This window comes from Salminus brasiliensis, chromosome 24 (assembly GCF_030463535.1).
Source record: "Salminus brasiliensis chromosome 24, fSalBra1.hap2, whole genome shotgun sequence".
Taxonomy (NCBI): Eukaryota; Metazoa; Chordata; class Actinopteri; order Characiformes; family Bryconidae; genus Salminus; species Salminus brasiliensis.
The window spans coordinates 28,226,854-28,248,674 of NC_132901.1; the positions used below are offsets into that span (position 1 = coordinate 28,226,854).

General features: G+C 37.6%; 2 long non-coding RNA genes across 2 annotated transcripts; both read right to left on the reverse strand.

Annotated features, from left to right (window-relative positions):
- Positions 1–1,807: 1,807 nt before the first annotated feature.
- On the reverse strand, positions 1,808–2,924 carry LOC140546410 (uncharacterized). The gene is made up of 2 exons (XR_011978331.1): positions 2,848–2,924; positions 1,808–2,403 (listed from the first exon to the last, which is right to left on the reverse strand). It is a non-coding gene; the product is annotated as an uncharacterized lncRNA (long non-coding RNA).
- A 9,273-nt stretch (positions 2,925–12,197) lies between these two features.
- LOC140546416 (uncharacterized) lies at positions 12,198–13,280 on the reverse strand. The gene is made up of 2 exons (XR_011978337.1): positions 13,210–13,280; positions 12,198–12,910 (listed from the first exon to the last, which is right to left on the reverse strand). It is a non-coding gene; the product is annotated as an uncharacterized lncRNA (long non-coding RNA).
- Positions 13,281–21,821: the final 8,541 nt, after the last annotated feature.

Sequence of the window (21,821 nt, forward strand, 5' to 3'; positions counted from 1 at the left end):
TGGGTAAGGCCGGGTTAGGTTTTGTTTAATGGAAGTATCACATTAATTCCACTTGATGTAACAGATCAACATTAAATCTACTTTAACTGTGCTGGTTAACTGCAGTTGGTGTTTTTGATGAGAGGTATAATGAATTCAATTTAACAGTCTACGCATATTAGTGGAGGAATATCAGCCTTTGAGGAAACCTGTTTGGTCTTGATGTATCAGATCACGGATTCCTGTTTAAATTTTAATCATCTGTGATTGAGGTCTGTATATAGAGGGCAGAGTGGGGTCTTTATTCAATTTGAGATGTTCGGAGATAATCGCAGTATTCAGTCTGTCAGTAATTTCATAGTATGTTTAATTTCTAGTATTAGTCTCTTTTAAAAAATGGTGCTAGGAATGGCCAAAAATGCTTAAAGAACTCGGAAGGGAATCCATCTGGTCCTGGGGCCTTGTTCTTAGGCACTATGAAATTCTTCTACAGATATAGGTTCTTTAAGTGTTTTTTTTTTTGTTTGTTTGTTTTTTTGTTTTTTTGTGCTTCAGCCCATTTTTAAAGATTTATGTTCTTTAGAAAAGGATTTAGGTTTTCTCATTTTGATTCATGATCTGATGAGTAAACCTCTTCAAAAGTATTATTTATTTCCTCAAGTACCTGTGTGGTCTTTCATACTGAGTTTATGATCACTGGAGTTATTGTTTTTTAAATTTAGCTTAAAGAGTTTTGCCAGGTATTTTTTCAGATTTATGAGTGTATTCAATGCTTTGTGAGTCTTTGTAGCAAGAATTTGGTAAAGAAAATCATGGAAAATGAGGGGTTATCAGTTTTTGGGTTGTATACATTTGCAATAATACAAATATTATTGTTAATAGTAATATTTATTATAATAAATTGTACTTTGATGTCTTTTCATACTAATTAAAACAGCTACTCCTCTTTGCTTAGAATTGTAATTAGCTGTAAAAACATGACTATGATCAGCTGATTTTGTGAATTTGTGTTGGTCAGGTTCCATCTGTAGAAGGAATGGAAGGTCAAGGTCTTGGCTGTTTCAGGTGGGATTTTAAGTTTAGTGATCAAGATTTATTTTTTTATTACGCAATTTTAGTTTTCTGGGATGCTGGAAAACAAACCAAATAATTCCTATTACTTAGTATTTTAAGCAAAGACAAACATTTTCTAATTTGTTAATATTTACTGACATGCTGAATAAGTTTTTGAGTGTGCGTTTTGCCTTTCCATTTACAGTAAAATTATGGGAATAACTACATAAACAAAACATTTTTGCTTTACATGTGCTTTAAAAGCATGACTGAGAACATCAACTTTAAATATTTTGGTGACACTTTATTTGAGGTTTTGAATGAAGTAAATGAATCCTTCCATAGGCTTCACTACTGGTCCTTGTGCCAAAAAATCTCAATGCGAAGACACACCTGGATGGAATTAAAAATAGTTCATCCTGCTTTTGTTGGGGGAAGGCTTTCTATTAGATTTTGAAGGAGCATTGCTGTGAGCATACAAACCGTACAATTATGTAAATGGGTCCAAATTAGGCACATAACTTAAACATTACAGTTTCTACATTTACATAATAAGCAAAATTATCCAACATTTAATTTGTTTATTAGAAAATTCAGCTGTTGCATTCAAAAAAAATCTAATCAGTTTTGAGTTTAGCAGCCCTCCTCTGTTTTAAGAACATAAATGTGGGTCTTCACCATCAATCATAGTCACTATTTAGTTTTTTTTTTTTTTTTGGGTTGTTTTGTGATTTACAAGCAGTCTTAGCTTAACTAAGCAAAAAAAGAATGAAAGTTTCAATATTTGAGATTTATTGATTTATTTTGAGAAAAAGCAATCAGTTGCTTTAACATTTATTCAGCAGATTTTGCACTGACTATGAAGTATCATGAAGAGCGAAGGCAATCTTTCTCTCAGCTCTCCAGCATCTCAGCTTCCAGGCTCTGGATCATTAGGGACTATGGTCGTGGTCATTCTCATCCACCCACATCCCTCCACCAGGCTTCCTGAACTTGACCTCTTTGCTGGCGGTCACAATGCAGCATGCGCCGTGCGGTACTTCAAAATTCAGGGCGATGGTCTCAACATAAACATCACCATCTTCTGCAACAAAGACGCTGGCAAAGCCTTGCTCCACAGTTGGGGCTTCAAGGTGCTGCTTTGGTGGCAGGTCCATGAAGCTCAACTCTGATTTAGGTTTGAAGATCTTCTTGGCAGCCTTCGAATCCAGCAGGTCTTCAAGACGGAGCTTTTCTTTGTGGTAGTAAATTCTCAGCTTCTTTCCTGTTGCGTTGGCCACAGTGCTGGCTGACCCATCACTGCTCCATGTCCTGTTGCCTGAATTTGCATTAGAGCTTCCACCACCCATTTTCTCTCAAAGCAACAAGAACCTGAAAGCATAAAATACTAAGTTTATATGTTTATAAGATTAGATGTGTTATGTAATAAAATCTCATTAACTATTCTTTAAAAAGTTACTTATGTATACAGACATTACTCCTTTTTTTAATTAAACATAAATAAATACTTTGACTGAAACCATGTAAAGAACAAATAGGTTAAATGAGTCAAAGCTGTGTAATGTTTCATCAATTCACCCCTCAAATACTACTTTCCCATTTCAATGTTTCCACTGGACATGTGGATTTAAAAAAATAAAATCAAACTAAAGATATAAAAGGAGTAAAAAATGAATGAAATTTCTCTGAAGGCAGTGTGACCTTGCAACGAAACATGAAGCATCTAAAGATGTTCTCTCAGCTACACTGTATTAAGCAATATCAGCTATTCAGAAGATAAACAGGTAAACTGATTGGTTGGATGTTGAAAATTACCTGGTATAGAGCTTCAAAGGTCACTAGAACCCCTCTGATTGGTCTCTGAAGCTGCAGATGCGATACTCTGGACGAGAGCAAAACAGTTTAAATAGCAGGTGTTGCTCCACCTCAGACTTTCACAACTTTCTCTAGAAAATCCTAAATCATTTCCTTAACATGTTTATCTTTCATCTCATCATTTGTTCTGCTTTGTCTCTGCTCCAAGTCCCTGTACAGTAGAATAGTGTGAATAAATCATTAAACAAATTTTCTTTAATTTGGAGTTAAAATAAACACTCATTCGACTCTCTGTAACATCTCAACATCTCAGTAATGTAGCAGCATCTAAACATTCAGTAGATTAGCACTAGACTTTTACCGAAGACCTACTGAATTCAGCTGTTCTTTGCTTTATTTCGAGAGTCCAAGTTCAGATATGCAGATGTTCACCTACAAGATAACTAATAATCTAACAGGTCTAAAACAGATCATCTCAACATCTTCAGCCAGATGCTATTCACGTACCTGCTACTGACACCAATCTGGAACTGGAGCTTTACTGGATTAGACTGAGTTAAAGGGGCCAAGGTGAGGGTTAGGGTTAGGTTTTGGGTTGGGGTTAGGGTAGGATTAGAGACAGGGTTATTGTTAGATTTAGGTTTTGGGTTAAGGTTAGGATTAGGACCAGGGATAGAGTTTTTGGGTAAGGCCGGGTTAGGTTTTGTTTAATGGAAGTATCACATTAATTCCACTTGATGTAACAGATCAACATTAAATCTACTTTAACTGTGCTGGTTAACTGCAGTTGGTGTTTTTGATGAGAGGTATAATGAATTCAATTTAACAGTCTACGCATATTAGTGGAGGAATATCAGCCTTTGAGGAAACCTGTTTGGTCTTGATGTATCAGATCACGGATTCCTGTTTAAATTTTAATCATCTGTGATTGAGGTCTGTATATAGAGGGCAGAGTGGGGTCTTTATTCAATTTGAGATGTACAGAGATAATCGCAGTATTCAGTCTGTCAGTAATTTCATAGTATGTTTAATTTCTAGTATTAGTCTCTTTTAAAAAATGGTGCTAGGAATGGCCAAAAATGCTTAAAGAACGCGGAAGGGAATCCATTTGGTCCTGGGGCCTTGTTGTTAGGCACTATGAAATTCTTCTACAGATATAGGTTCTTTAAGTGTTTTTTTGTGTTTTTTTTTTTGTTTTTTTTTTTGTGCTTCAGCCCATTTTTAAAGATTTATGTTCTTTAGAAAAGGATTTAGGTTTTCTCATTTTGATTCATGATCTGATGAGTAAACCTCTTCAAAAGTATTATTTATTTCCTCAAGTACCTGTGTGGTCTTTCATACTGAGTTTATGATCACTGGAGTTATTGTTTTTTAAATTTAGCTTAAAGAGTTTTGCCAGGTATTTTTTCAGATTTATGAGTGTATTCAATGCTTTGTGAGTCTTTGTAGCAAGAATTTGGTAAAGAAAATCATGGAAAATGAGGGGTTATCAGTTTTTGGGTTGTATACATTTGCAATAATACAAATATTATTGTTAATAGTAATATTTATTATAATAAATTGTACTTTGATGTCTTTTCATACTAATTAAAACAGCTACTCCTCTTTGCTTAGAATTGTAATTAGCTGTAAAAACATGACTATGATCAGCTGATTTTGTGAATTTGTGTTGGTCAGGTTCCATCTATAGAAGGAATGGAAGGTTAAGGTCTTGGCTGTTTCAGGTGGTATTTTAAGTTTAGTGATCAAGATTTATTTTTTTATTACGCGATTTAAGTTTTCTGGGATGCTGGAAAACATTATATTGTCTCTCATACTTCGTGCTTGTAAATCTAGAATTGCTTTGTTTTCTTTCATGACCGTTCAAAGCTGAGAGCTGATGCTGTTGATGCTGTGTTGATGTTTTATTAATGTCATTATTTGTTCCTGACTAAACTCCAGGCTTTCTTGCAGCACTTGGAATTCTTTGTGTAGAATTTCTACTAGCAAAATTCTAGCATCCAGAGCAGCCATTTTTTATCAATAGAGATTAAAATATCACTTAGATTTGCATACAAGGATTTAGACAAGGATTTGCATTAGTGTGTGATTGCCATGGGACCCATGGCAATGTTAAAATATAGAATTTAAACATCTAAGCAAAATTCAGCATTGTTAGGATTTAACATAGTTTAACATTTTATTAACCTTTTAACCTTTTTGGGGCTTTCACAATTTTTAACATTACAGTTAAATCATTCAGACGTCATCATCAGCTCATTGCAACTCAATGCAATCACCATTTTTAGATTGCTGCAGTAAATTTTGCGTTAAAGTTAAATGAGCCAAAAAACATTCAGCTTTATAAATATGTAATATCGTTACACATGGTCATATTTTTAGCACAGTCAAAAGTCCCACTCCGAAAACACCAATCAGCATTTTTAGTGTTTAAAAATGTTTGACATTTTTACAAATGCTTAACAACATTGTTTGTGCTTTATGTTTTTAACATTAAGGTTAAAACATCTGCATTTAACAGCATCTACATAATCCACTACACCTATCAGACTACACCAGTGCATAATGCAACGCTTGTGTAACACAACAGTGTTGAAAGCAACACCATTTCCATCGATGTAAATGTTTTGCCACACTTTGTTGGAGCTAAACGCAGCTCTGTTTTGAGCTGTCTTAGAAGTCACATAGTTACTAACAGTGTATTTATGGTAGCAGTGGAGTTAGGGTAGCCATGAATTTAAGGTAGTATTGGATTTAAGGTAGCTCTGGACAATATGGTACTACAACTTTATCTTTTAAACATCATTAACAGGCATAAAGTTTGTTGATGAACTTTTCCTTTCTAGTTATTCTTTTCTCCCAGATTTTCAGTGCATAGCTCATCCTGCAGTTTTTGAGATTTCAGCACCATTCATACTGATTGTTTGTCCTGATTGTGTGCTTTTTGATTGGACACACGGTTTGTACGTAGCAACAGATTTTTGTGGGGGGGTTTTTTTGTTTTCCTATAAGAATGAATGAGGTCTTGGCACCCTTCAAATGTCACAATGATACATATACACTAGTAACACTCAACCAACCACATGGGGTACCATAGCAACCACTTGAAAACACCTAAGCAACCACATAAGACACCATAGTAGCCACCTGTAAACCCATAGCACCACCATAGCAACCACTAAGTAACCTCATTGCAACCACCTGAAATACCTTAGCAATCTTCTTGCTTCACTGTATTGTTCACTTAGCAACACCTTTGCAACCACCTGGGATATACCTAGCAACTAGTTAGCAACCAAGTTGCAACCAAGTTTCTTACCACAATGGTCACCTAACAACCACTTAGTCACATGGAGGAGCTTTTGGACCCACCATCTTATGGGCAATTGTTTTGGCACTCCACATTTGACCACACACCAATACCATAGCAACACCTTAGCAACCAACAGCTATACCATAGCAACCACCTAACAACACAATAGAAATTTTCTTATGGTGTAATGAACTTTTACACAGCAACACTGCTGAGCTGCAATCATGCTTGAAGTTTCGGTATCAACTCCACTCTCTAGTTCTTGTTCTTTGGTTTTGTTGTTATGCATGGTCATAATGAATTGCGTACACAATTCTGTTACAACACGGATGCTCCGCTTGTTGCCAGTTACCATGTCCACCACTGAGGAGATTATCTTTTTGATCATCCTTCAAAAAAGCTCAGTAACACTGAGATTAAGACCTGGCTCATCATGTAGACTCATTCTTTAGCAGGAACAACAGTGTTGCCAAAGAAGACTCCGTCTGACGAGCGTGTTTGCAACATTGAATTGATTGCGTTTCTTGTAAAGCCATTTTTTTTAATTTAGTGAGTATTTTAATATACTCTGCTACAAATAAAAGAATAAAAGATTTTAGAAATTGAATTTCTGTGCTCTGACTGCTCCCAGCTTTTGGGAGTGGGACAATTTTGAGATGACACCGCAATGACTTTTTCCAGAACTTATGAACACCAAGACAAACAGGACCACAGCTCAGAACTGCACAAAGAGTCATATATCCAACCAGAATATCTACAATAGCTTTTTGATCACAGGTTTCAGGTTGTATTATGGGGGCTTTTCCCTAAGTCTGGTCAGTTAGAACGTAGCTAAATTTGGGAAGCAACATCTGCGCTCCCACACCACTTTATAATGAAGGGAGAGGACTACCTCAGAATTCTTCAGCAGAACCTCAAACCGTCAGCTCGATGGTTAAAACCTTACAGGAGGTGGTTGTGAAATGGATAAAGCAGGCTAATTTCTCAAAGTCCTGACTTCAACCACATTGAAGATTGGGTTGTGATGTCTTAAAGGGAAACCCAGTATTCATTGTGTCCACCAAAGTTACTTAGCAATAGCAAGTTCAGTGATCATAAACCTTCCAGGATCCAGGAGACTACAGGATCTCTTCTGCTGGACTAAGGAATGTGATCAGATTCATCACTATTCATCACTTAACTCAAATGTATGATGTATGTGATGATATAAGGTATAATATGAAAGATAACACATTATACACATTATGCACATACATTATACACTATCTACACTAATTAACAGTAATTACAACAGTAATAAACATGACATCATGACATCATGACATCAATTAACAATATATGGTCTCAATTGATGGTCTCAAGCATAAATAGTAAATTATTACATAATGTCAATTAATCATCAACTAATGAAAGGAATATTAATAAGCCTGTAATATTATGGCAAATAAGTATTCATTCATGTGACTTAAGTCTTACATTTATTTTATTTTTAAGCATGATTTCATTTAAAACATTTGAGTTTAGTAAAATGAACATTTCCAATGTTATTTGTTTATTAACAGTGCTACTTGAGAAATTATGAATGTAATTGCCTTCATAATTGCCTTTGTGACCAAAGGAGGTTGGGTTCCCCTTTTGGGTCTTTGTTCCTTTCGATCTGAGGGAGTTTTTCCTTGCCACTGTTGCCACTGGCTCGGACCCAGATCTCTGTAAAGCTGCTTTGTGACAACAGTCATTGTGAAAATCCTATAGAAATAAATCTGAATTGAATTGAGTTAAGTGTAAAAATGCATGTTTGTCACACTTAAATGTTTTAGATCATCGAGCAAATTTAAATAATAGGCAAAGATAACACAATTAAACACAACAAATTTTTTATTATTAAGGGGGTGAGGATTTAAACCTACATCGCCCTGTGTGAAAAAGCGATTGCCCCCTAAAACTAATAACTGGTTTTGCCACCCTTAACCTAAGTGAGGCCTGCAGGTCTTTGGATATTGTTGTGGGGTCTTTTAGATAAGTCATCCCTGCGCTCTTGGGGTAATTTTGGTTGGCCGGCCACACCTGGAGAGGTTCACCACTGTTCCACTGTTTTCTCACTGTTGTTCCAAAACAAATAGCTTTATAACCTTTTCCAGACTGATAGATCTCAATTACTTTGTTTCACTGAATTTCTTTGGATCGCACCATGATTTTCTAGCCTTTGAGGAACTTTTGGTCTACTTTACTTTCAGGCAGGTCCTATTTAAGTTATCCCTATTTTGAAAAAAGGTGTGGCAGTAATCCGGCCTGAGTGTGGCTAGAGAAATTAAACTCAGCTTTCCAAAGATGCGATAAACCATAGTTAGTTTATGTTTTGTTTTTTGATTTTTCGGGGGGGGGGAGAGGGGTCAGGGGCAATCACTTTTTCACACAGGGCCATGTAGGTTTGGATTTTCTTTCCTTAATAATAAAAACCTTTGTTTACCCTGCATTTAATTGCGTTATCTTTGTGTAATATTGATTTATTTATGATGATCTGAAACATTTAAGTGTGAAAAACATGCTAAAAATACATATATCAGGAGGGGGGCAAACACTTTTTCACTGTACGTCCTGTGTTGCAAAGTGTTGGCAAAGTCTTAGTGTCCCTACCCTGAGTTCTGAACTGTGGTCCTGTTTCTCTTGGTTATACTAAGCTCTGGGAAAGGAAAGGACTGAGGATGTCGTTGCTGCTCCATTAGTGGCTCCAGCCTAGGAGTCTCCAGCCCTGACCATGGCCTCAGAGTCCACCCCACTCCCAAAAGCAGAGGTGGGATGTAATGGAATATCGGGAATGTACATTTAGAGCACAGAAATTCAGTTTCTGCATTAATATTTAATTCATTTAAAATAAGTTTTGATTTGTTAATGTTTATTTTCATGTATTGACTACATTGTAACTAAATACACAAATAAATTATCAATTCAATGTTGCAAACACACTCGTCAGTCTTCTTTGGCAACACTGCAGTTCCTGCTAACGAATGAGTCGACATGATGAGACAGTTCTTTCTCACAGTTACTGAGCTCTTCTGAAGGATAATCAAAAAGATAATCTCAGTAGTGGGCATGATAGCTGACAGTAAGCACAGTCTCGGTGTAACGGAATTGTGTATGCAATTCATTATGACCATGCATAATTGGAAAATTTGAAATTGGAAATGCACAGAAGGACAACCACCAATGATAGATACAATTAATACTGGGTTTTGATGCTCAATTATATGAGCTCAAATTGATTCCTGCACCTGCCATCTCACTCCTCCTGAAAAAAACATGTTCAGTGTTGGGTCCATTTTAGTCTAACATCTACAGCCACCACACTAGTGGTGCTGGAAGGATTGGGCTTTGCATCTTGCCATTTGGGCAAGTAAATGACTTTGTTTTTATTTACTTTTAGCACTAAAACCTTTGATTAAATAAATAAAATATACATTTGTCATGAGGTCATGGCAGTACTTAAGCTGTTACATTGATTCCAATTATAAAATACAGGGTCCAAATATACACACGACCACACCTAGACACACACACACTTCTAGCACAACAACACCATGACCAGATGACTCTGAAGATGAGTTTTGCAGAATTGGTTGAGTTTTCTGGCACTGACCTGACTTTGAGGCACAATCCACATATTTTTAATAGGGTTGAGTTTAATGTTAGCATACTGTATCCATTCCACAAGCATCAACTGTCTACTTGATGGTTTGAGACTATGGTGAAGAATTCTGAGGTAGCCATCCTTCTTCATTATTGCAAAATACCAGTTTAACTCCTGACAAATCAGCCCTGCCATAGTTGGTACAGTGTTCTTGGGCCTGAATTCTTCTTTATGCTTCCAAACACAACTCATTAAGGAAAACAATTTTATGTCATCTGACCATAAAACTTTCTTCTCTTTCATCAATGCCATTTTCCTTTGGTGAGAAACAGTGAGAGTGCAGTAAGTATTTGTTATAATCAGGGCAGGATTTGTTACTTTAAAAATTGTGGACCCGGCCCAGACCTAGCAGGTGAAACAGATGGATCAAGTGGAGCAGCTGGTAAATCGTGGTCTTATATCAATGCCTTCATGCACCCACCATGCACCCGTCATTAGGGTCCCATTTGAGTGTATCGGGATGGACATAATATGGCCACTGCCAAAGTCAAACCAGGGCTATGACTGACCATTGCAAAATGCTGCAAATCCATTGGTTACACAACTCAATTGGTTGATTCCCCAAGACAGCAATGATTGGGATCTCCTTTGGCCTCACATGCTCTTTACCATGAGCATCCACAGGGTTTTCCCCATTAAAGCTGCTCTATTCTTGTCAATCCAGGGGGCTGCTGGACATAGAAAAGGAGGGGTGTAGGAACAGCAACCATCACCCTACAGGTTGGTCATTGAGTATGTGCAACAAATGCATCAGTGCCTTGAACAGGTTATGCCCATTGTACTGGAGCACATGAAGGAAGTACAGCAATGAATATACAACAAACCATTCCAACCCCCAAGAGCTCCAGCCCAGGGACTCATGATGGTGCTCACCCCACAACCACCTGTAAGTTTCTGCTATCCTGGAAAGGTCCCCACACTGTCAAAATAAAAGGTGGGTCCTTTTCCTTTTCCATCCTTTAGTTCATGGTCCAGTCTCATTGTGCAAGTTCTCAAGTGGGACGAAAGCTGGTGGTTATGCAAAAACGTCAGGTAACTTCAGATCTCCTAGTTTGACTGGTTTAGTTCTTCACCATCCTCAACTTATCCTCAACACTATAGGTTTTTGGCAAGTAGCCCTCTCCCCTGAGGCATGACAGAATACCACCTTCTCCACCCACTCTGGACCCTGGAATTATACAGTTCTCCCATTTGGCCTGCAGGGAGTGCCAGCTACCTTCTAATGACTTACGGATATTGTACTCAGAACCCCTAGTTGTTTGCCATCCCCAACCTAGTTGATGCCATCATCCATTCTGAGACCTGGGCTGAGCATGTGCTTCATCCAGAAATAACCCAATCAGCCAGTTGCATCCTAACCCCTGGAAGAGCCACCTGGACCTCACAGAAGCACACTGTCTAGAGGATTGCATCAGAAGAGGGCTCCTCTGACCCCAAGAAAAGATAGTGGCCATCATCTTTAACTGACTGCAGCTGTGAACCAAGAAAGATGTGTTCAATCTAACAAACAGGACAAGCCTGAAAAGTGCAATGGACTGCCAACGCTGAGGCCCACCTGATCTCCAAGTCTGAACTGAAGAACACAGACATCGACCTTTAATTGTCTTAATGGATGCATCCCAAATGTTACCACTGGTCTCTGTATTTGCAGAATTTCTCATTCCAGGTGCAGCACCAGGTCAGCCTGCTAAACGTCAGTGCTGACATCCTAGTTGGAGTTTTATTAAAACTGTTTCGCAGGATCAATTTGAAACATTTTTCAGTGGCTAATGTTTTTTTTACATAAAGAGGAAACCACATAAATAAGCTCTTTATGATACTTCAGTATTTTTTGTAGACACAATGTCATTCATTTGTGTTGGAACGTCCACACAACGTACATTCTTGGAGGACCGTGCCCACAATTCATTTCAATGGCTTCTGACCATTAACAGTGCATTTCTGGGGCTTGTTGATAAATTTACATGTGTACAATGTGGAGCCCCTACTGCACCCAGACCCCTCTCAACAAAACAGCCAAATGAATAGCTGAGATACTATATTTTGAGTGAACTGAATTGTTACAGTGAAATGTGGTGACCTTTAGGGTACTCCCTCATGTTTGGGCAGTGCAACTTCAGTAACCTCAGGGCAGTAAAACTAAAAACCCTTCCCATTGGCTCCTAGCATCTTTTATTTGCATACTGGGCATGTTTTCCATAGAAGTTGGTGTTGAAGACAGTAAGAGTAAGATGCCCCTTTCTCTGCTGCTGAGGGTGGCTTTATGTTGGCTGAATGCACTAATGTTGATAGTTGTAGTTTATATTTTTATACAGCTGCATACCATTGTCCATGAATAAAAATGATCAAACATTTCTGTTAAATGTTTTTTTTAATTGTTTTTTCCCCAAACATTTTTACAATCCATTACATCAACAGTTTTCTGATTATTGTATATTGGCTTAACAGTCAACATTTAACAAGCTCATTTAAAGCTGTAATAATTGTGTTGATAAATGCAAAGGATTATAATCTGATTTCTCAGCTTCCAGATTTTAGATCATTGTATGTAGTGGTCTTCACCATCCTCATCGATCCAGACCCCTGCACCACTCTTCCGGATCTTGATCTCCTTGTTAGCCGTCACAATGCAGCCGTGGGGAAGCTCATAATTCAGGGAGACGGTCTCTCCAAAAGCTTCACCACGTCGTCTTTCTATAAAAAAGATGCTGGCCAAGCCTTTCTCCAGACCAGTAACGTCAAAGTGATTGTATGATGGCAGGTCAACAAATTCAATCCCTGTATTGGGTTTGAAGACCATCTTGGAGGGGTCTGAATTGGATCTCTGCAGCAGGTCTTCAAGCTTGATCTTCTGTGTGTGGTAGAAAACTCTCAGATTCTTTCCTGATGCGTTGGCCACAGTGTTCTTTGGTCCAGCATTGCTTACACTGGAAAACGTCATGTTATCTTTTCTAATGCTGACGACCCTTCCACATTCACAGCGTACACTGCTATTGATTCCAACATTGCCCACACCATAGGTGCTTGTGCTGGTACCCATCCTCTTTCAGTACACACAGAATAACCTGAAATTAAAGAGTGATCAGTTATTTTTATAGATTATTTTATATATTTAAAAAAATAATAATTTTAAATGCCAGGTTTTACAATAATCCATAAGAATAAAATATAAAATAAAATGAAATCATATATTGTTTTAAAATTCTCAAAGCAGCATAAAAAAGGGTCTGATCATCTATAAAACAAAACATTTAAGCATCTATGGACTCTCTAATCTCTAATCAGCTTCACTGTATTAATAAATATTAGCTATCCAGGAGATAAACAGGTAAACAGATCAGATCCATTAGATGTTATTAATTACCTTGTACAGAGCTTAAAAGGTCACTGTAACCCTTCTGACCGGTCTCTGAAGCTGTCAAAGTGCTGGACAAGTGCAGGACAGTTTATATAGCAGGTGTTGCTCCACCTCACACTCCACCATATAGCTTACACAGCGGTTACACAGCGGTTTCTGGCAAAGTGATTCATCATTTTTAAATGCTTTCATGTTATATCTCATGCTCGGCAATACAACTGAAATATATTCGATTATGCAGAGATGAATAGGTTTGTATTTTTGTTGTTGATATCTTGAATTCAGGCATTTGCTAGCTGACATAAAAGAGTGGTCTCCTCCAAGGATGTTGAGATAAGGTCCAATGATGTAGCAGCATCACGTAGTTTTACTTCACCCTTTGTTGTGTAATGGGGACACCTAATGGCAACATGACCAAACTAGACAGAGACTTTAGTTCAGCTCAAGTTTGTTTGTGTGTGTGTGTGTGTGTGTGTGTGTGTGTGTGTGTGTGTGCAGCACGATAAACACAAGTATCATTACACAGACACCAGAAATGCCTTAAAGTAGTAAAAATGAAGACCCAATTTTAAAATAACAGATAAACCCTGATAGCAGCATATAGCATAATGCATGCATTAGAAATAGTTAGAAATTCAAAATTCAATGCTCTTACATTTTACACAGGTGCGAGAAGGTAGAGTTCGGAGTCTTACTGACGCAAGAGAGGCTTACCCAGGCTGAGAATTTTTTTAGTTTAGATAAGTAAATAGGTTTAAACTTCTGTACATGTGTACCATGTGATTAACCTCCATAAATCCCACATAAAACTGAGAAAAGAGAAAAATATTAAATTCAGTAATAAAGGAAAAATAAGAAAGTAAAAATATAATGTGTTAATAAGGAAAAACTAAAATGTATCATGAGCGTATTATGTATTATTATGTATTATGAGTCTGTTGAAGCAATGGTTCAAAATCAATGCCGGATTTTCATTTGTTCATTTTCATAGCATTTTTATTTATTATTACTTTTGTCAGATTCAAGTTATTTCTGTGACCATTGTGGGTTTTTCTTTCATTAACCGAGGGGTACCAACAATTTTGTCCACGTTTGTAGACCCATTGCTATGACACTTAAAATTTAGCTGTGGAGGGAATTCCTCATTCCTCTTCATCATCTTTTAATGTTTTACACCTTGATTGGAGCCCACCTGTGGTAAATTCAGTTGATTGGATGTGATCTGGAAGACACACACCTGTCTTCATAAGACCTCACAGCTGACAATGCATATCAGAGCAAGAGGAAAGAACTGCCTAGAGACAGGATTGTGTGGAGGCACAGATCTGGAGGCCTCTGTAATTCTTGAATGAAAGTCTGGAATGACCAGGTTGAAGAACCCAATGGTCACTGGCTGAAAAACGTCAACCAAAGTTAACCATGGCCAGAGAGAAGCCTCTCCTCAGTAAAAGACACATGAAAGGCACTAAAGGACTCTCCGACTGTGGGAAACAAGATTCTTTGATCTGATGAAACCAAGATTTAAATTTTTGGCCCCAATTCTAAGCATCATGTCTGGAGGAAACCAGACACTGCTTACCACCTGCCTGATACCATCCATACAGGGGCATCATACCCAAAAAGATTTATTTATTTATTTATTTAAGGCATTTATCAGAAGCTCTTCTCCAGAGCGACTTACAAAGTGCTTTGCTATTTACCCAAGAAGAACCTCAGCCAGTTTAAATAGACTAAAATTAAAGCTCCTCTAATCTTAGACTCTACTAAACACACGTCAATATGGAGACCATAATACTCTTCTCTTCGCCTGAGTACTGTCAGAAGAGGAGGGTCTTCAGTCTGGGTTTGAAAACAGCAAGCGTTGGACTCTGCTGTTCGGCCACCCAGGAGAAGTTCGTTCCACCACTTTGGTGCAGGACAGTAAAAAGTCTGGACGCTCGTCTTCCGTGGATGGGCTCTTGGTACAGATCAGCTTTTGACCATCGGCATCACATTGATGCCAAAGATACTTCAACTAAGTACTGTGTAAAGCATCTGAATACTTATGAATGCAATATTTTAGTTTTTCCCTTTTATAAAATTTTAAAAAAGCACTCTTTATTAAAAAAACCTAAAATAAAAAATAATATTTTAGCATGACATTTTTATTTTAGTGTGAAAATGGGTCCGTCCATTCCGTGTTTGTGTGTATATATATATGCATATTTTTAATCACCTAAGCCCATAATTTAAAACCATGAATAAAATAGTTGAAACTAACAAGAATGTCTTATTTTCAGTGTTTCTTTATTTATTTATTTATTTTTTGAGAAAGTTGTGAAAGAATGGCAACAAATTATCCTAATGAAGTCTGAGGTGGAGCCAGACCAGCTATACATGTATTAATACAGTGAGGAGAAAATGTCTAAAGATGCTTCACGTTTCTGTTGATGATCAGGTTCTTCTTTTAGCTGCACTAAAAAAAGAATCACTGGTGAATTCCAGGTTCTCGTTGCATTAAGAGAAAATGGTGAATACTGGATCTTGGCTGGATCTTGAACACTGGCTCAACACTGGGGTCCAGCACCCCATCTCTGAACGCCTCTGTTCAGTACGGCCGGTTTGAGTTTCTGTTCCTTTAACTGATAAAGAGCCACTGAGCCCTTGTGATTTCTCCTCCTGGCTACACAAATTCTTAGACTTCTATGTTTTTTCTTCTTTGTCTCTGTTTGCTCAAGCTGACTTCGTTTACTTCACCTTGAATTCACCTCTCTCGCTCCTATCTGTACATGCATTTCTGTTTCCAGCTACTCAAATCAGGACTGATATTTACTCGTAAAGCAGTCTGCTGAAGTCTCTTTTTATTTTTTTCCCTCAGTACAGTTTCAAAATAGACCAAAAAAGCAAACCCTGCATCCTGACCATTTTGACTTTTGGCTGCCTTTGCAAAGCTGCTCAGAAGGGGGCGGTATAATTGTAATGTGTCCTCTTTAAGACTGCAGTTTTGCAATGTTCCTAAAACTAAAGCTGAATATCTGCCCATTTCACATTTCTAAGCCTTTCTTAAAATGTATTTTATTATAGTGGAGAGGTTTTAGGTCTTGGGTATAATAAGTTGTTGTTGTTGTTGTTGTTGTTGTTTTCAAAAATGACAATTGTAGACCAATAGCTGATAAGTCAAACCTAGTATAGGTGTGTTGATCCAAAAAAGTTCATTAAAAGAATAAAAAATATATATTTTTATATTTAATAGAATTGTATTATTATGTACAGTAATTTTATATCAGGACTTTTACAAATGAAGAAACCTTTGTTCAGAAAAGAAAGGCTTGTGCTTCATAATTTTTATTGTAAAAGCAAAAGAAAAACAACACAGGATTAAAAAACTTTTTTTCTTCTAGAAAAAAATAAATCAATGATTATAAATCAATATCTCAACAATATGAAACAATAAGCTAATAATATGAAATAAACAAAAATTAACATCAACACTTTCATATTTTATCAATATCTGACAATACAAAAAATACATCTATCCAAAGCAACATATTTAAAATTTGTTTTTTATGGTATTTCATGCTGACTTTAATAAAACATTGTATTTAAATATTATAATTATACATTTCTCCTCATGATTTTTCAGAGTGGTGGAAATAAATGTTTTTTTTCTTCTACTCAAGTTGTCTCCAACTCATTAATGCTTTCGAGTTTCAGAATCCTCTGAGGATCTTCATGTAACATCCGCAGGTCAGTTTACAGTGGACAGTGAACCGGGAGAATCTTCTTGCAGACCAGCAGACACAGGATTGTGTCAAGGGAAATTCTCAAGCTCCTCATTGAGAAGGTAATCTTATTTACCTCCAGAAGACGAACAAGCTCTTGAGTATTATCCAGCTTCACTAAGCACATGGTCACTAAATTGGGCAAATAAGCAACAAGCAGTGTAACCATGGCAACAATCAACACCCAATATGCTGGTTCTCTTTGTGTGACTTGGCCATTGCGTCGAGGAGGAGGGGCTTTATAGGTGTAGATGCACGTAGTTATCAATATTCCGATGGACGGTAGACAGAAGAAAAAGTCCAAAAACATGTCCGTGTCGACGCATACAAAGGCGAGGACGTACACGATGACTGTGAGGATGATTGAACGTGGCAGGTAGAAGGCGCCTGCAGTGTAGACTGGATTTCTCAAGAACAGCACGCTCTCTAGCGCCACGAGCTGGTGCAGGTAAAGGCCACAAAGGTCAGCCGTGTAAAAGACTGTAAAAGGCCAGACACACTCTTTCCAGCAAGGGACGTTTGCAGAAAGCAGAATTACAGATATACTAGAGAGTCCTTGAAGAACAACGTTAAAGAGGAGGATGCCACAGAAGACTGGTGTTCGGTACCTGTTCTTTTTGGTCTCACGCAGAGATTGTACAGACGGCTTGAAAAATAACGTAGACAAACTCGAGCTTATACTGTAGATGCTTAGTAGAATATTTTCACGTTGGAAAATAATGCTGTCATCATGGCCTGATGGAGGATCATTTGAGGCAATGCACTTTGGAACAAAATAAAGGCAGAGACAGAAGATGAGTGATCGAGAGAATAGCAGTACTAAATCAGTGCAGTATGCTTTATTATACATAATGTACTGAATGAATAAATGAATGAACTGTAGTTTTTATATTTACGTATATTAGCTTCTGCACTTACCTCCAGCCTCCAGTGCTTTGGTGACACATATTTGTTGCATTCAGAAAACAGCATTCTTGCTTCTCCAAGTTCCTCCCAATGATACACCTAAAGTACAATCATTAAACTACTTTAAAGGTCTTATTATGTCAGTATTACAGCATCCTTTATCCCTTTAACATTTCATGTTTAAATAAAATAAACTAATAAAATAATACTTATTTTAAAAGTCATCCATTAACAACTGTCACTGAACATTCACTCAACCCTGTTACCTGAAGGGCTGGACTGTGAACTAAATCCAGCTTTGGAGAATCTCTTGAATCTGAATTGTGTAAATTAAAAAAGGAATAAAATAGTAACTGAAAAGATTGTCTGATTGGATAGAGTTTTTTTGATAAACCAGGGCTGTTTCCTGTTCAAACGATATGATGCTGGAATAAAATGTTATATAACAAAAGTTACATAATCGGAAACACTGGTTAAATAACTCAATACAGAGGCTGTGTCTGTAGAGCATCCTAAAACCTACTTAGTACATACTTCACAACAACTGACACCAACAACTGTCATTTGTTTTGTCACACTTCAACTGTACAATTAGAAATAACACTAAACTAATGAAGTAATGTAATTCTGTTTTATTAATCAGTAAGTTTTTTTGACAGTTGATTCTCTTATTACAGGTTTTTGATTAGTTTGTGTATGCTAACAGCTGGCAAAACAGCCCTAATTTAAACGTTGAACTTGTTCAGCAGACAAATATGATGTATAACAATATATAAGTAGTTATATAAGTAGTTATATATACAATATATAAGTAGTTTAACCCAACTTAAAAATAAGACAATATTTGCTGTAAAAAGACAATAGTTTTGACCAGAAGCACATCGTTTCTAAGTGTAAGCAGTGTTTACCTGATTTGTGTCAGGAAATGTTCTGTGAACGTTAGTGAAACGATTGGTTTTTAAGCTGTGGGTTTCAGGGTTGACGAGTTTGGCAGTGTCTAGAGGAAGTCAGGGCTTTCGTTGAACCTGTCAACCCCACTGTGCCCTGCCCACCAAAACATGTTAAACAAAGAACTAATCTTGATTTGATTCGTTTACAGTTAGGAATGGGTACAATTCCTTACACACTACCAAACTTAACTGTGGATTTGTACCGAAGAGAGCACAAAGGCATGTCACTGGGCATGTTTGGTTATTTGGCTATTAGGTACCACAAAAGGCTAAATACACCTATAAACTATGGTGCAACTGTGTGCCCTTTCTAAAAGCTACCAACATGTGTTTTTAGAGGAACCACACCAGCCACAAGCCATTTTGAAGTTTAGAATAGTGACTGAAGGGTACCAGAAATACTGCTAACATGCGGAACGTGGGCTAGGTGGGTTCCAGAAGGGCATGGGCTCTGAAAGGGGTTTGTACATGTGTTGTTATTGGGACCCAGTTGGGTTTCCCAAATGGCCTCCATCGTAACAGCCCACCTTAATCATTGCACAACCCAAATGGGGCCCATACTGGTCCTACCACTAACCCTGGTGAGACCCTGGAGGGCATTCATAGGTGGATGGGACTGGGACTGGGCTGGGCCAACAACTTTCTTCATAAATCTTTGGAGATGGTGGATAAATTGTTTACTATCAAAAATATCACACATCAATGTGAGAATAGATATTCCACACCCAACCTCCCAAAAGTGATTGCCAATATCTAGATACCCACAGAAGAACACTGAATTCATTAACAAGTTTGAGATGGTTTTGCTTTGTGAGATCACAAATGTGGTAGAAGTAGCGGTTAGAAGATACTCCAAACAATGACTGGAATTAACAGAATGTGCCAAAAATCACTCCTCACACCATTACACCACCACCTCCACTGTTCACACATGGCAGGTTGAGTCCATGGCTTCATGCCATTGGTACCAAATTCTGACCCTACCATCAGAAATCCAGATCATTACATTGTTCGGTAGGATCAAATGAACTACTTTTACATTAAACACGTCCACAGAGGATCATCTGAGGCCTTCTGAAGCTATACATTCCCTAGAACTCTGGAGAGTCTGACCTCCTTGGACAGACGAACAAGCTGAGCAGAAGTGGGCGTGGCTCTGACAGCAGTAGAACAGGGTATTTATTTATAACTATATAACAGTTAAATATATAAATATATAGCTGAAATGAAAAAATACATATAATTTGTATGTTAATTAAAATATAACCTATGTGTTGTCTCTCTCATTGTTTATTATTATTATTATTATTATTATTATTAATAATAATAATAATAATAATAATAATAATAATAATATTGTCATTATTATTTTACTAGTCCAGCTGTGGGATGCTTTGGCAACCTAAAGAGCTAATTCTGCTGAATCTCTTAGATTGTGGCAACTAAACTAATCGATGTGGTTTCCTCTTTCAATTAGTTTCAGGCTTGCTCAATACTACTACTTCTACAGAGTTTAATAGTAGTGATTGATAAATACTGAAAACACTGTACTAAAAGTTCAATATTCAGTAATACATCCCATAACAGTACATCACAGTGTCTGTGTTCTGCCCCCCCACCCCCAAACTGATCCAAGATTTGTGTTATCATAGATAATACAGCCACACAGTTTAGGTAAGATACATTATACAGACAAAAGTATTGGGACACCTGCTCATTCATTGTTTCTTCTGAAATCAAAAAGAGTTGATCCTGCTTTTGTTGGAGTAACTGTCTCTACTGTCCAGGAAAATTGTTCTACTACATTTTGGAGTAGCCTTGCTGTGAGGATTTGATTGCATTCATATTGTTAGTGAGGTCAGGAGGCTGGATGATCACTGCCCCATCTTCCCAACTTATCCCAAAAGTGCTGGATGGAGCCACCAGCATCATTTCAGAGAACACAGTTCTTCCACTGCTCCACAGCTCACAGCGGCTTTATACCCCTCTAGCCCACGCCTGGCATTAGGCAGCATGGTGCCAATAGCTTCATGTTTAGCTTCACAGCTAAAGTGTAATTCTTTAGCATAAAAAATAGTTATAGGGCAAATCATGGCAAATCAAGCCAGGGGCCTGTTGACGGGCCAAAAGGTTTATTACACAGCTCTATTACCAAAGAATAGCCCCACCACTTTACACAGAAGTTCCTTTAGTCACTGAAAACTATTCCTTTATAAGCCAATATAAACCATTGTCCTTACTAAAGAGTGAAGAAGTGCAGAACAAGTGACGATGTGCACGATATGTGACGTCATTTATCACAGTGCTGAGGTCCATGATTCTCTAATGCCTTTAGTGAGAGTGAGAAGTGAGTGCATGGTCACCTGTAAGACCCTCCACAGTGTGAGATCTTCTCATAAGCCAGACGTCTGTTTATCGCTAGACTAGCTCTGAGGTGAATGTGATGGTGTGAAGAGATAAAGGCCTAACAAACACACGGCACGTTTTAACACCCTCCACCGTCGCCCACTCACTGCAGGAAGGCGTTCTACCAGCGTGAGAAGACATGACCCTAAATATGTACCGCTTTGACAGGAAGTAAAGCAGACGGGCAACCACAGGTTTCGTGCGAGAAAGGGGGGAAGATGCTTTCTCACGCTTTTAGCATTAGGCAGCCACAGAGAGCCATCATGAACCAGCTTTCTTCAAGTTTCAAATAAGAGAAAATACAGCACATACAAGACCTCTCATTAGAAGTGCAAAGGAATTACTTTTGTCTATATCAAACACTAAATGGACAAAAGTATTGGGACACCTGCTTATTCATTATTTCTTCTGAAATCAGGGGTCTTATTTCCCTGCTTTTGTTGGAGTAACTGTCTGTACTTTCCAAGGAATATATTCAGAATTTAAGAATTGATGTGAAGATTTGATTGACGAGTGTTAGTGAGGTCCAGGTGTTAGATGATGACCACACCACCTCATCCCTAACTCCTCAGCTCATCCTAAAAGTATTGGATAG